The sequence below is a fragment of the Podarcis filfolensis genome (assembly GCF_964270895.1).
Source record: "Podarcis filfolensis genome assembly, chromosome: 1".
Classification (NCBI taxonomy): Eukaryota; Metazoa; Chordata; class Lepidosauria; order Squamata; family Lacertidae; genus Podarcis; species Podarcis filfolensis.
This window is the reverse complement of record NC_139604.1, coordinates 91377574-91390941: the sequence shown is the minus strand read 5'-3', so window position 1 is coordinate 91390941 and position 13368 is coordinate 91377574. Positions and strand designations below refer to the sequence as shown.

Sequence of the window (13368 nt, the reverse complement as noted above, 5' to 3'; positions counted from 1 at the left end):
AAGCTTTGCCTTGTTTTATGGAAATTGGCCAATGTAGGCAAGCAATAGAAGAAACTAATAAGGATGTGCATAGACCACAAAATTTGGTTTAAACTCCAATATGACACCTTCGCTATTGGGAAATGAAAAAACAGTGATACTTCTTCACTCTTCTGCAAAAACTTGCAGGCATAGTAAGTCCTATATACTAGATAAAATCTGCAAAATTACAAGCCACTTAGTCTGGGTGGGATCTTTTTCGCTGGTCACCTTTAAAGGTTAACTTTTATTTATGGGTAGAATTGGAAAGAATTTGGTGGCAAAGGTCACTCCTTCTAAGGGGATGAATCCTGCCAAACTTCAGAAGTGATAGCTTCGGTGGTTTTCCTGCAAGACTGCCATTACAGTTTAGGAGTGTCTAAAAATGGAATCACTTACTCTCCTCTAGTACTTTGCGGGTAATAGGTCTGAAAACTGCCGACATGAAAGAGATGTCCCTGGTTAAGAAATCTGCCAAATTGCAGACAAATATGTCATGAGGCTTTTCCACTAGGCATCTTTTTAAAGTTGATTTTTCAATGGGAAGAACTAAAAGAGATTTGCTTAAACCATGGTTTAAGGAGCCATTTGGTGCCTAGCTTATATATCTGAGTTTTTAACACTGATTACAAATCTGGCAAAGACTGTTACACATAAATGTCTGTTTAATGCATAATGTTAAAAAGTAACAGTTGGCTTTAACCATGGTTTGTTTGCCTCATTTTCGTGTCACTTCTGTGAATACCCTTCAAATGAAAATGCTGGGACACACACACACACACACACACACACACAGCTCAACAACTTGGGTCAGTACAATGGGTAGATCATTGCCATTTTTTTTTAGTGGGAATAGATCGCAGTCTCTTGGAAGTTGGACATCCCTGCTCTAAAGTAATTAAGTTTGTTACTTATATAAAGTATACAGCATAATTTTGAATACTTAACTATTGCTTGCTGGGGAAATCTGGTTTGGTGAATTGGAATGGCTTGCAGTGTGTGGTGTAGTTTAATTGCTGGACTAGAGATGTTTGTGAAGGATGAGACAACTTTGTTTCTGGAAATGCAGAAGATCAGGACAGCAGTTCTCCTGAATGTAAAAAAATATGCTAGTATCATGCTTTCTTGACAAAAGAACAAGTCAGTAATACAGTAGTGTTTCAGTGTCAAGACTGATGTGAATAAAAATGAGATCCCTTTCCATATTTCATATACTATATCTGGTCACCAATGTGCTTGAACCCCAGAAGATGATACCCAGAGAAAAGTCTCTGATGAGCCCAGTGACTAGGCAAATTGGTATGGGTGAAGGTGGTCACAGTTGAACCAACCATTACTTGAAAATGTCTTCTGTTTGAGGGGAATTATCCTAATTACAAAATCTCACACTTTTAAGACATTAATCCTATTTTGTTTTGCACTTTTTAGCCTGTAGCTTAGCATGAGCGAATGAGTCATTCTCCATTTGAAATTTAATTGCTTCTTGAGATATTTTTACAAATGAGTTAAAATAGCCATGTTGACATGTGAGCAGGATTATTCTTGAAGTCAGGCAAGCTCATATTTTTGTATTACCTTCTAAATTAGCTGGTAAATGCCAATACTGAAAATAACTGATACGGTTTTTGGAGAGCCCCATTGAATCTGATTTTCAGCTGGAGTTATAGCTGTGTAACTCAGAGCAAGCACGCTCCTGATAACATTGACCTGTGTCATTAATTATTGTATGTTTCATGATGGAGAGGTGTCTTGATAGAATAGGCAGTGAAATAATGGAGACGAAAGAGGGGGGTACGTCTGCTGCAGAAGACACAAGCTGTCTATTAAAGCATAGTGGAACCTCTGTGACAAAACACCCAGTGAAGCAGAAAACTGACCCACTTAACTGTTGGCATAGAACTTTGAATTTGTTAAGTGCTGGCATGATTCTATGATACTTGAGGTTTGGAAAAAAGTCTAAATAGTTTTAAGTTCTAAGTGAACTTTGAAAACTGTGTGCTTGCGACAGAACACTTGAAAAGTAGTTTATACAGTCTGACATGCGAAAATTTGAGGTTAGGTATTTAAATTTAAAAAATTAAGATTCCATCTATTTGGATGTAACTGGGCTAATTTTGTCCTCTACCTCGTTTTATAATTTATACATCAGATTGTGTGCATGCATGACTACCACAGCCCTATGCCTATCCTTTGGAATCCTTTGAAAGTGGGAGCAGATTCAAAGTGGGTGAAGACATTACTTTACTACTTGCTACCTTGAGTGGAAGGGAGGGGGAAGGAGGAGGAGCCACTGTCACACACACATACATCCTTATATTGGGGGGGGGGCTGCTATAACACCTAGTTCCTTAAAAGCAACCAAGACTGATTTTCTGGAAGCAGATTAGAGTCTTTATCAAATCTCAGCTGTCTGATTGAGAAAAGGAAATGCTCTAAGCAAGACAAGGATACACAAGAGAGAGTTACCTAAAGGAAACTAGCCTTGGCTATATTCTCTGACCAGCAGGCAGCATTGGAGTTCTGGTGTGGAGTGGCGTGGAACCTGCTTCATGGCAGGCTTGAATCTATGGAGTGGCCCCAATTTCCTAGAAGTCTAGGAGGAGAAAAGGGAGCTGAGTATGAGACTTGCTGAATTTCTCAGTCATTATTACAGAGGTGATTATAGCTGACAGCCTCATTTTCACTGCAAGCTACTTGTGGTAAGCCTGTATTTTCCCCTTTCCAATTTGTGAAGCAATTTTTACATGTAATTGTTAGTTGTGCTCAGGGTTCTGTGGTAGTTAATGAGTGATCAGAAGAGTTAAATGCCATCTTGGGGAAGTCTCTCAGTGGTCAGGAAATGACAACATAGAATTCATTTGTTTTAAAATCTTAAATATTTATCTAGAGTAGGGCTTTCAGAATTTCTTGGCAAGGTCTCATTCCAGATATTCAGGCTTTGTGCGAGCTTCTTTTCATCTCCAAAACCCAATAGCTTCCATTCTACCTTGAACTTTAGTAAGGAAAATCTGTTCTGGAGTTTCTGCATGCAGAGGCATTGCATCAATACAAAGAAACATCTCAATACTGTACAAAAATAGCATGCAAGTAAGTAGCCTTTGATGGCATAAAGTGTAACAGAATTGTATATACTCACTTTGTAATGCAACTTTTAGCAACATTTTATTGGTGTAAATCACTTGGACCCTATATATAAGTACCTACAGATCATATTTATGCACCAAACAAAAGCAAATTTGTTTTCCCAGGCTTTTAAGAATTGCAAAGTAAGCTCCCCCCCAACTTGTATAGTAAAATCAAACTGCTCTATTTAAATTGTCTGCTGCAGCATTACTTTACTTGATCACGTTATAATATTTTTGTTTTGTACTACTCCGCCCAGGGAATATAAAATTACATTGAAGATGCAGGATGTAAAATTATGTAAATATGACTTCCTACACCACTAATTTTCTTGGTGTAATTTATTGCAGAGGTAGCCAACATAGCACCCATTTACCGCAGCATAGTTAATGGTCTGAGATGATGAGAGCTTTAGTCCAACATTTAGAGGGGAGCACCTCTTGTCTGATCCTGGTGTATTTGGTAATGTTAGGCATAAAGACAACATAAGGTTTATGAATGAATCATCCAAACCCAAGATACACTGTGTTGAGCAGAGTTTGAAATAGGCAGATCTCTGGCTCAGGTGGTGCTCAGCTGTTTGAAGCCCTGATTATGGCTGATCCAGAGAGATGCCAACATAAACCCTCCATCCTGACTCAACTGGGGCTCAACTGGCTGAGCCAAAGTTGGCTGAGTCCAAGGTTGAGGTGTAAGCCCCCCCCCACTGTAAAGGAATCTTCTGGGCTGGGGGTAGGGCAGGGGGAGGCTTACCTCACTCCAAATGCTCAGTCACATGACTTAGCAATCCAGCAGAAGCGGGTGGTGTATGTCAAACTGTATTTTAAAAGCTTGTTTCCCCTCTGCCAGGCTTGGGCTGAGTAATCTAGCAGAATGGAGTTTGGAATTAGGGTAAATTACACTGGCATAATGCTGCTTCCTTGTAGTTTGGAATGCTGTTAGTTTTAGAATAAAACATTTTAACTTGGGCACAATATCTGGGAAAGTGTAATAGCAAGTTGGCAGTAGCTATGATTGCTAAGAGGACTTGTATAACAAAAGTTATCGGTAATGAAACATACCAAATTGATAGTTCTTGCTGGATTTAATAGTCTCATCAAGTGATAGGTGAATTTGTCCCAGTCAGGCTCAAAAGTGGGTTCGAAAATGGAACAGTCTTAGAAAATAGCTTGTTTTTCAATCTCTCATTTCAGATTATCACCCCACCTCCACCCCGTGATATCACCGGAAAATGATCAGGTCCAGTCACTCTTCCACAAGAGTCCAAATGTTGGGGTGTTGCAAAATGTAGTTACTGACATGGGTCAGTAGTGTGGGAAAAGTCTACTTTTCTCCATTCCTTGCAGCTCTCTAGCAGCATGCCAGACATTTGGGGAGAGAGCTGGGAGAGTAGTCTTGCTTCACTGCTGGAGCAACAAAAATGTAAGAGGGAGCTTAGAACCAGTGTAGGGTGGTTGAGTTGGAGGCAGGGACAAAGGGAATACTTAGGTTCCTCTCCAGCTTAGATTTTAGACCAGAATGATTGCTTTGTACTGAGGCTAGCAATTAAGCTTTTCTTGGGCTTATATCCCAAACACTGTTTGGATAAGTCTGATAAATCAAAAGTCTCACTCTAAAGTGCAGTTGCATGGGCTAACCATTTGTCAGTTAACCCTGTTGGAAGAGAATACTGCAGTGAGTTAATTTGGTGGAAATAGTAAAGCAGCCCATTTTAAATCAAGATTTACCGTAAGTCCTGCATTCCATGTGTCCTCTTACAATCTACTTTCTCATTATACCATTATACACTTTTATTGTTGAGTAGCATGTTTTACTACATTTCTGTATGAACCTGTACAAAGACATTATAACGTGTTTCATTTTGCTGACTCCAAGCTAATACTAGTTTAACTTCTGAGGGCATGCTTGTTTCATAACCATTCTTTTCTGAAATGTTTGTCCTACGAGCAGAGACTTTATGACCTTTCTGATCTCTTCATTAAAAAAGGGATATAGTGTCAATACTGTGTTGTCAGGGGCAGTTCCTGAATACTTTTATAATGCCTTATCTGTTATTGAGCAGTATGTGGCTGCTAATATTCAGTAGAAGTATATATTAACTACTTGTTTCACCACCACCATGCATAGTTTTGACAGACATTGCAGTACAAATAATTTTTAAAGTGGGTGGCTTCCCAGTATCCCAGGAGATACATGGGAGGGAGATATTCCTAATATATACTGAGACAGATAATTTAGAGCTTTAAAGGTCAAAGCAACATCTTGAATGGCATCTGGAAGCCAGCAACATTGCAGTTGCTGCAGGTACTGTTATGTGACCCTGCTATCCTGTATCAGGCAGGAGGCAAGTTATTGCATTTTGTCCAAGCGTAAATTTTCCAAATGCTTTAAGGCAATCAGATGCATGTTGTGTAAAGATTCCTTCTGTCTAGATATAGCAGACTGAATGCAGATAGTAAAAGACTTGTGTTGGCTATATCTCTCACTCATTTAACTAATATCAGAGGCAGAGCCAAAATCTCTCCTGGACTGCAAGCATAATTGACAAATGACAGCAGATTAATCAAATACACCTCACTGTCCCCTGCAATATAAGGGTCTGGTGACTTCTGTTTCAGTGTATCTGAAGAAGTGTGCATGCACACGAAAGCTTATACCAGGAACAAACTTGGTTGGTCTCTAAGATGCTACTGGACAATTTTTTATATATATGCCCCCTGCAATCTGAGGACTAAAATGAATTTTATCTGTATTCAGCTTTAGCCAAAGTACAGCTATCAGACCTGAAATAAGAACTAAAACTGACACTCATAGATTTGATAAAAATGGAATTGTCTGATTGACAGGGTGATGATGATAACCCCATAACAGACCTATGAATCATGTCATTTAGCAATTTCATAGAGATGTTCAAAGGGGCAAGGTAGATTTTTGGAGCACTCCTCTTATCAGCTTCTAGGAAGCTGATTCATTTGCCCATCCCCACACCAAAAATGACCTGCAAAACAAATAACAACCCAAGATGGAGCCAGTTATACCTGCTAAAACCTGCAGATTAATCAGTAGAACTGACTATTCCTAGTATCCAAGGTTGCTGGGGAGAGGTTTAATACAGTCAAGTTTTTCCTCCTGTTAATATTTTAGATGTACTGTATATCGGTCAGGTTACCTGAGTGTAATCCAGTGCAGCACATGTGTGGTCAGTTGTGCCTGTAAAATTGGGAAGCAGATCAGGGTTTGCTTGACAGATGTGAAGTTCTGTGCCATCTCCAAGGAAGGGAGTCTTGGGATGTGTATCAAAACTCCTCCAAAATGATCATTCTCACTGACTTAAATGCCATGCCTAAGACCCCCTGTGTCACTATAGTCAAATGCCAGGCACGAGACCATTTGTCAGAACAGTCCAGAAGTTTGATAGGAATTGAGTGGTAAAAGGAAAAGGACCCCTGGACAGTTCAGTCAAACCTGACCATGGGATGTCACGCTAACCTTGTTTCAGGCCGAGGGAGCCGGGGTTTGTCCACAGACAGCTTTCTGCATTATGTGGTGGAGTGGCTGATGGCATAAAGATTCAAAGTTGACTGTATTCTGTAGTGACTGCCTATACATAAAGAATATCAACTGCCTTTGAAACACCACCTTGGTGCTGTACCAAGTACATAGCCAGAACCAATGGTCAATATATATGAGGTAGGCAGCCTCCTACCATATGAGGTTATGAAGTCCTGCTGCTTTGTTCATTACTGATCTTGCATGAACAAGCTAAAAAAGTATTAGTTCCATCCTTTTGGCTGAAGGGATGATTGAAGTGTTTCTTAGTACATATGTCTGAGATCAGTGCTTTTTTCTGAGGTACTCAAGGGTACACAGTACTGGCACACACAAACCCAACCAACGTTAACAGTGTGGCATTTACTGTAGCAACTTCATGGTGAGTAACGGCATCTCCCCCCCCCCTTTTCTTTTTTTTTAAAGCACAGTTTGAGATGCTTTTTACTCCTAATACTCATGCGCCATTCACTTTTCCAATTGTGACCCTTTTGATTTATTTCTCATGCATGTTGTTGGCTATTTCCTGGTTCTGTTGAACTCCCTGAAGTGATTTCTGTACTTGAGCAGTAATCCTCACCCTTAAGGCTTTAAGTCCCCTTGCTGCAAGAGAGATCTAAGAATAGAATGTTGGGCTCCACTTTTTAGGCTGTTTTACAGTAATGTGTTTTTATCCAATCATATCTAAGGTTCCTGCTAGCTGAGAAACCAAGAGTTCACTTGTTCTGGAACTGAACTTCATGGCAGAGATACTAGCTGAGCATTTTCTAGGATCCTGACTTCTGCATTCAAAGCTCTTAAATAACTTTTAAAATCCCTGCAAGGAAGCTGGAGGGGCCAGCCAGATGGAGATGTCAGGCACCAACCTGGCACCCAGATATCTCTGCCTGGTCAGAATTGGACACATGCCAGTCGCAAAGTGCGCTTGGCACCTGATTAATTTCGAACACTGATTTGAGGCAAGTAGCAATTGTTCCAAGAATCTTAAGTTGTCAAGTCCTCTGTCCAAGCTACACTCCATAGGTGGATTGGTTGCTAACAATTACCAGTCCACAAAAGAACTTTGTACTTACTTGCCAAGCTGCCTGCAGCAGATAAAAACATGCATTCAAAGGACAGGTAAAACTTTACACCAACCACACACACTGCTCCAGATCCGTTTTTCCTGGATAAATATGATTGGCCTTTGTACCTTGAATATATAAAGATAAAACTTCTGCGAGGACTGAACACTTGTTCTAATGGAATGATTTGATTTTACCACTTCTGTTTTTAAAACTGATGAATCTCTCACGTACAACTTTTTTTCTCTTGCTTTTACTTATAAAAATTCCGCTGTGACAAGCAGTATTCTAAAGTTCCAGTTCCAGTTTTATTCACTTGGGAAAGTTTTAAACTCATGTGGTGGTAGTGAAATGCATTTTAAGATCTTTTTTGTGGCAGAGGCTTTCATAGTAAAGTCATGGTTTAAGGGTCAGCATACACTTTAGAACACCCAGATACAATTTTTGAGTTTGTATCTGATTTTAAAGGTTAATGGAAACACATGGCAGACTAAAGAAATCAAAGCCACAATTCATGCTAAAAATAGTTAGCTAAGCTGAAATAGACCTTAAACCTGCAGTTTTGTATATGTTGCACCCATTTCATTTGGAACAGATGCTCTTGCTATATGCCTGGACAGACTGTGTACTGTGAATAATGCTCTTTTGCGCAGGGCTGTTTTTCACGCCATCTGAACATGGACTTGTGGCGTGTTTCCTGCCTAACAAATCACAAGCGATAGTCAACGTTTCTTCTTGGCTTGCTGCTTGTGGCTTGACAGTGGGCTATAGGGAGCAGAATGCACAGCTCCATACCGTATGAGAACCTGCATATTCATTAGGTGAGCCGAGCATTCTTCTTGTGCTTGAGGACATTGGGCTTTTTGCTCTCCAGAAGCAAGTTCATGATGGCAGATTTATGTAATACTATTTTTCATTTCATAATGAAATGAAACGAACTCTAAGGATAAATACTTCTGCCCAGCTGCCTTCCATTTACCTTCTGTGGCTGATAGGAGGGGTTTGTGAGGGCAGAGTTTGAGTGGAACGGGTAGGAGAAGCTTGAAGTGTGTAGGGCTGATGGAAGAAGGTGCAATGGGAGTGGCTTGGTAGAGGGAGCAGGACTTGTACTATTCTGACTCCCTGGAGGCACCAGTTACCCCTGTCCAAACCCTTCTGTTGACTTTGGCTGTGCAATAAGCCTGCAACTTACACACATTTAACTTCTGCACATTTAGCTTTACGCACTCAGAAATTGTAAAAAAAATTAAAGGGGGCAGTCGTCTGGGGAACAAAGTCTTTGGCAATCCCGTCACCTGTTGAACCTATTGTGCAAGGGTAGGCAAACTAAGGCCTGGGGGCCAGATTTCGCCCAATCGCCTTCTAAATCTGGCCCATGGACGGTCCTGGAATCAGCGTGTTTTTACATGAGTGGAATGTGTCCTTTTATTTAAAATGCATCTCTGGGATATTTGTGGGGCCTGCCTGGTGTTTTTACATGAGTAGAATATGTGCTTTTATTTAAAATGCATCTCTGGGTTATTTGTGGGGCATAGGAATTCGTTTTTTGTTTTTGTTTTCAAAACATAGTCCGGCCCCCCACAAGGTCTGAGGGACAGTGGACCAGACCCCTGCTGAAAAAGTTTGCTGTTGTGTTTTGGCTATACATAATTTTGGCTTTAGGACGCTCCCCAGAACGTAACCCTTGCACAAGTTGTGGGCACGATCCTGTTAAAATGTTTCTGAGCAAAAGTTGCATGGTATGTTGATAACCTAAAGCAGAGGGAATGTCTAGTAACTAGTGGTAAAAGCAATTGAGTTCTTACATGTATTGTTCCTGTTAAGTTCTTAACAGCGTGCAGCTGTTTGGCTTTGGCAAGCAGTAGAACTCAGGGTGTGGTTCTAAAATACACAGTCTTTAAATTATTGGCACTACTACAGCTTTTTCTTCTTTAGAATTCAAAACTGAGCATGCCTTTATGTTTAAGTCTCTAAAACTTCAAAAATGTGTGCCATCAAGCTGCAGCAATCAGTATTGACTCTTGGATCATCTCAACCTGTAATGATAAGGAAGAATAGGGTTGTATTGTTACTACTACAGTTTTTTAAAAGAACTTTTATGCTATTATGTTTCTTACAGAAGATGCATAAAATGCTAAATAAAAGCGTGTGCTTTCTGTAAAACCTGGCAGACTGAAGAGTAACAGATTTTTATCATATATAGCTCGGGCCAAAAATTAATAGCTTTTTTAAAAAGCTACTTGATGTAGAGATGTGAAAGTTTTGCTACAACTTGTGGCTGGAAAGGGGATCAAGTTAGGCTTGTATATAAGCCTGAAAATAACGAAGACAAAAAGCAATTAAAAGTTTTGTTTTCCTTTGTAAAATCTGGAGCTTGTAGCAAACCATCTGTTGCCCTGGAATAACCCCTTAATTCATTTAAACCATTTTTGTGTGCACATTCAATAAGTGTCTCTGAGGCTGAAATAACTATAAAGGGGTTGGGGTGGAGAGGCTGGTGAAATAATGGAATTGGACTCCTCTCTGTGTGCCTGCTCTGAAGTTGTGAAGGATATAGTACAGCTGTAAGTTTCCCTAGACTACTTTTCTCTAGGTTTAGTTGTCCATTCTTTCCTCCTGCCTACTGAGAGTCACTGAGTACAAGTTAAATGTTTTACCTTTTTTGTAACTATTAAATTATATGTTGGGCTAGCCTGCCATTTTACTACTTACCTAATTATTTGGACAACGAATGGCAATCAGTTTTGAAAGTAGTTTGGCAGCACTAGTATTACTTGAGAGGAAGACCAATGTTCTGCTAGTGAAGGGGATGTGGTGTGCATTTTTAGAAGTGCAGATAAAGGAAAAGTTGTCGAATACTTAAGAGTAGTTATGATTAAAAGTAAATCAAAGTTGGTTGAAATCCATCATCTTTGGTTTCTGTTGCAGTACATAATGTTTTCTTGTTCTGGAGTTCAGGGAATAGTTGCAACATAATTTGAAGAAGCTGCTCTGGAGTTACATGAGACGTGTCTTAAATTGTTGCATTTTGCTGGATGGACTATGCAGATATGCATTTTTTTTTTAAAGTGAGAGAGGAATAAGGTGAAAAGAGGTTGATGGTATTCCAGAGGAGGGAGTATTCTATCTAGCTGTTCACAAACTTAGCATCAGTACTTCTAAGTAACAGGAATATTTCAGCTTCTTATAGTGAGAGAAACTTGGAAAAATATATGTGCTGCTTCTATGTTTCCTTTGTTTGTGAACTTGCTCTGATAGTTTCAGTTCTTACATGTCTAGTTGTGACTGAGAATTTAACTTGGTCAAGCTCTCAAATCCTATTCAACAAGATTGTGGTGGTAATAGATCAGCTGTTCTTGTGTTATGGAAGGATAGTTCGCTGGACTTCAAACTCCAATAGTTCGCATCATTCATAGCCTTGACACCTCTATCTGAAAAGCCAGGTTGCAGAGATAGCTGAAATCCATTTTTATCAAATCCATTTGCTATAATCCTCCCGTTACCTGCCAGTTCAATTTTTTAAGCTTTAAAGCTTATTGATGAGCTCTGTGTGTCCCTGCTGTTGAAGGCTGTGACCGGTGGATATCCAAACTTCTCAGTTCAAATGTTAAATATTGCACAACTGGACTGTGTTGGTAATAACATCAGATATTCTTACAAGGCCCTGGTTCTAACAGTGTCCTTTGTGCTGACACTGCCTCATTTATAGTTCTGTCCATGCAACACACATGAGTGGCAAGGGCATGTTGAATCCCACAGTTAAGAAGCTTCCTTTACCTTGTGTTTCACTAACTGAGTGATCTTAACTGTGTGCAGGTGCAGAGTTAATTTTCCTCTTGGACTGGTGCAGCAGAGTGGCCCATATTGGGTAGCTCTAAGGAAGATGGACTGGTTTCAGATCCAGTGGATCCCTAGCTGGCTCTGCTCATCCCCAAAATGCCAATGGAAGTTTCACAACAGCCTGCAATTTTGGGTGCAGCAGGGTCTTTTTGCAGCAGCAAAGGGAAACCTCTGTCAAATCCCAGCCCCTACCAGCAGCACATAATTGTTCTTCCCATCCTCAGTAATAGTATCTTCTGGCCACCAGGCATTTCATGCTGACTGCAGAAGTCGTAATACATGCACTGTCTTCTGAAGCTGGGTGACGTACTGATTCAGGTCTGATGTACACATATCACTAAACCATGATTTGTTCAGCCACAGTGTTGCTTGTTTGGCTACTCCACCCCAGATGTTCAGCAAGATAAAAATCATGAAGAAAGAACCGCTGGACAACAAAATAAGCTTGGAAGAAACAAGCAGTGCCTTGCCTGATTGTAAGATGACTTGTGATTTGAACATGCCACAGTTGAAACAAACCATGGTTTAGCATTCTGTGCAGACGCAGCCATTGTGGGTGGAGAGAAACCATTTAGTATATGCTAGGCAGTTCTGTATTTACAGAAGGGTAATGCCTGTATCTTCACTATGGAAGTTATCTGGGGTGTATCCATTCATCTCGGATAACAAGGCATGACACAACATGTGCCTACTGATGAATTAGAAGCCAGTGGAAAAAACTGCCCGTTCATCTTCCTTCTCTGAAGGTTTCAGTCTGAGCAGTTCAGCAGCTATGTTAATAGCTTTCAATGAAACAGTCTGGTCTCTGAGCAACAGTCTTTCGGCAGCTTTGACCAGGTGCCATTTGATAAATTTGCTTCATAGTTTGTTCACCTTGGAATATACTTGAACTCAACAGATGAATTCATTGTGCCTTGACATGTTTAACATATTCCGCTAAAATGTTAGGCTGGGGGGGGGGGATTCTGTTTATTAAGTTGTGTACCAGCATGTTGTTAAAACAGATAGGTTCAAACATATGTGCTGCTAAGATACTCTTCATAACAATCACTTGTAATAGCTTGGCTTCTAGTCCATACATGATGCAATTGTTATAGTAACTGAGAGGGTATCCTATCATTTACTGTACAATTAATGATCATTTGCTGCCAATTATATTTTTGCTTTATTGGTTTGGATTGCAATGGCTGCAGAGCTATGGTGCTGAAAGCACTTTCAAGGGCCAACCTGCATCTTTTAATAATAAGATAGGTTTTCACTTCTGAGGTTCAGACACTACCAAACTGTGTACCAAAGTTGCTTCCTGTGCTGTAAACTTCCTGTCATCAGATCATGAAAGGCACCCCAGGTAATAACTAGGAATTCATACGTGGGTGGAAGTGTTTGCTTTGGCAGCCTTAGTAACACCAGCATACCCAGGATGCTGGCAGACTGCTTTCAATACTTGACATTGCTGGGATACTGAAGAGTAACTTACTGGCTTGCTAGAAGGTAAATGTACCTTCTGAAAAAGTCAGTGACAGGTTGTTTTGAAATTCATATTGGGTTTATGTTCACCTTAGTCCTTCAGTAATGTTATATAACCCAAAAGGGTTATCAATTGCATCCATAAATCTTTTTTTTTAAAAGAATTAACATGGGCTGAATGACTAGGTAAAGGTAAAGAGTAATAGCTATAACTGCATTCTAATATAAAATAGCCGAAGTACTGAGGTAAATACTAATTTCCATAGACTGTCAAAATATAAATTTCATTAGCTATAATGTTTGTTGC

The 13368-nt window shown here is 40.0% G+C and overlaps 1 protein-coding gene across 11 annotated transcripts in view; it reads left to right on the top strand.

Moving 5' to 3' along the window:
- The window catches only part of NUMB (NUMB endocytic adaptor protein), a 65155-nt gene that overhangs the window by 18474 nt on the left and 33313 nt on the right, over positions 1 to 13368 (top strand). The gene's annotated exons all lie outside the window — the stretch shown is intronic.